Source organism: Alligator sinensis, unplaced genomic scaffold, assembly GCF_000455745.1.
Source record: "Alligator sinensis unplaced genomic scaffold, ASM45574v1 scaffold503_1, whole genome shotgun sequence".
Taxonomy (NCBI): domain Eukaryota; kingdom Metazoa; phylum Chordata; order Crocodylia; family Alligatoridae; genus Alligator; species Alligator sinensis.
Window position 1 is genome coordinate 202852 of NW_005842933.1, and position 2796 is coordinate 205647.

The 2796-nt window shown below is 48.6% G+C and overlaps 1 protein-coding gene across 11 annotated transcripts in view; it reads left to right on the top strand.

Moving 5' to 3' along the window:
- Window positions 1-2796, top strand: part of PROX1 (prospero homeobox 1) — a 56843-nt gene that overhangs the window by 4550 nt on the left and 49497 nt on the right. For 9 of the 11 annotated variants that reach the window (XR_003091921.1, XR_003091920.1, XR_003091922.1 and 6 more), the window contains exon 1: window positions 1503-1844. The exons of 1 other annotated variant lie outside the window; for it this stretch is intronic. The gene's annotated coding sequence lies outside the window, so the exon portion shown is untranslated. Of the gene's footprint in view, window positions 1-1502; window positions 1845-1906; window positions 2156-2796 lie in introns of those variants that run through there. One more of the 11 variants, XM_025192477.1, reaches the window with a different exon arrangement.

Here is a 2796-nt window from a genome sequence, read left to right on the forward strand (position 1 = left end):
CGGTGCCCCCAAAAGTAAACGCGTTGCTTTCAAGCAAACTTTCAGCTCCTCCGTATCCAGTAAAGATACACATGGACATGCCCGAGACCAGGGGATGCTGTCGGGACACTTCGGAAGTGTGCGCTGCCCTTTCATCTCAGGACATTGCCGGGGGGATTGGGAAGATCCCGCTTTCTTTATCCTTCAAAAAGAAATCACCATCATTTCCCCGTAATAGTTTGAAGCAGGATCCAGTTCAAGCGGCGCTTCCTCAGCCCGGTATAGATCTAAGCTGGATCTGAATTGTGGGCGCACGCTTTTATTACATCTGAGTCATAGTAAATATGCCATCCATGGTAAATATTCACTCCGGTTTACCAAAAGCCATTAGTGTTGACATAGTGCAACCTGATGCTTTTTTCCCCCTTCTCTTTTCGTGTTTATTCTGTCTCACAAGTGAAAAGTGAGCTCGGGGAAAGTTGCAGCCTCCCATTCAGCAAAACGTGAATCCTGCTCGAGGTTCAGAAGAAGTTTGGAAAGGACTTACCTTCCAAAAGGGAAAAGTTTGTGATCAGTGTACTAGAAGGGTTTTTTTTAGTTTAGTTTTTTGTGGGTTTTTTTTTTTAGTAAAGCATCCAAATTAACAATGCTGAACCAGTGAGTTTAGTTACTACGTCTGGGCATCAGAAAAGCTGCTTGGGAGCTGTTGTGCTTTGGCTTGGCTATCTTAAAAAAACCCAAAACCCGATTAGTGGTTAGCATAAGATACTAGCCACCTCCTCCCAGCAATGCTTTGCAATAATAGCCCGAGACAAGGACATGAGCCTGGGCAGCATCCCTCTGGATCTGCTAAACGGGCTAAAAGAAAACAAATCTAGGACCCTTTCCCCCCTCCAGTGTCCCAGGAGTTAGTGACATACAAAAAGCCAGAACTCTTGGTCAGCACTGCTTGGAGAGCAGTCACTATTTCAGCGTTTTTATTATTAAAAGTTGCTTTCTTTGAAAGACTTTTCTGCTTGTTTGTTTAAAAAAGGACCATGCCAGTGAGGTTGTGGCTTCTTCTTTCCTGAACTTGCCCAGAGCGGAGGTGCACCCCGAGCAGGGCAGTCACGTCTCCCCCACGACGTTGTGCTGCTCTTGAGGTACCTGCTGTGCCAGGACGGGGAGTGGGAAGAGGCAGAGTCAGCCCAAGTGCTGCTGCTGCTGCAGATGGCTCTCCCAGTGCAAGCCTCAGATTTGGTGATAAAGTCTCCTTCCCTGCAGCACCGGGGGGAGGTTAGGAAGGGGTGGAGAAGGGGCGAGATCCAGTTTCTCCTCCTCTTTTTCCCCCCTCTCTCTCTCTTTTTTTTTTCCTCCCAAGTTCTCTGTTCACTATCCCCCCTTGAATCCGAAGAAGCCTCCCGATTGGGCGCCCGGCCTGGCGCACGTCATTCAGACTGTGACGTTTAGTCTTCCTGTTTCCTTCAGCTGTGTCTTAAAGTAAATCTTGTTGTGGTGCGGAGCCCTCAGCTGAGCGAGGCTGCTCTGCTGCCGGCAGAAATAATAGACAATTACAGCCAGGGAGAGAAGAGCGGCGCAAAAGAGCTCTTCCCTCCCCCTCTCTCCTCTCTCTCTCTCTCTCTCTCTCTCTCACACACACACACACACACTCCCTCTCTCTCTTCCCTGCACACTCATTCTTTCTCACACATACACACACACACACCCTCCCTTGTCCAATTATAATATTCCTCATCAGCAAGACAGCAGCGTGTGTGTGTGTGTGTGTGTGTGTGTGTGTGCGCGCGCGCGCGCGCTGCACGCGTGTGTTCTCTCTCTTTCTACCGGCCAAAAAAAGCGGCTCAGTTTCATCGCCTTTGCACTGAGTAAGTATTTCTCTCCCCCACCCCTCCTCTCTTCACCTCCCTCCTCTCTCTCTCTCTTTTTTTATTAGCACTTGCATGGGTTGTTTAAATGATCCCCCCCAAATCCCCGACAAAAGACTGATCTCCGGTGTCAAATGTTGTGCTTCTTTTGCCGGGGGGGGGGAGGAGGAGGAAAGAGGGGTGAGGTGGGGGGAAGGCTTGCAATGACTTTGTTACATGAAGAATCATAATGGTCAAATAAATAAAGCAGTGATGATTTCTACCCCGAAACCTCAATGGAGCCAGCCCTCCAGCCTGCCCAGTTCTGGAGAGTAAGTGACCTGGTTGATGTTGGGTGATAGTGTTTCTTTTCTTCTATCTCCGTTTCTTCTTCCTCCTCCCTCTTTTTTTTGTTGACTTCTCTCGTACGGTTCTTTCCCGGTGGAGGCAGATGTAGAAAATGCAAAGACTGTTCTACTTCTTTTTTGTTGTTGCTGTTGCTGCTGTTGTCCTGAGCTTCCCCTTCCTCCTTTCCACCCCCCCCAGCCCCTTTTAAAAAAAACTCCTAGCCTGGTCCTATGAGCCTCCTCTTTGTCTTATTATCGCTGCCTTTCTTTTTGTCTCTTCCAATTTGCTTGTCATTTGCATGTCTCCACTTCTCCTTTTTTAACCCCAGCCGGGAAGGGCAGGGGCTTTCTTTTTTTTAAAAAAAAAGAAAAAATGATTATGAGTAGACTAGAATTGCTCTTCTGACTTTTCATGTCTAAGGGGTGGCGGAGGGTGGAAATGGACAGAAAAAGGGCTTGAGTGGTAGGTGGCCCGCACAGGAGGGCAGATCAGTGCAAGTTTAGGGAAAAGATGATTGATTTGGGAAGGGATGAAGGTTAGTGGTACTTTTTTTTTAGGGGGGTTTTGGGGGGTGCTTCCCGCCCCCCCCCCCACCCATGGGCACTTTCCCAGGGGGTGAAATTGG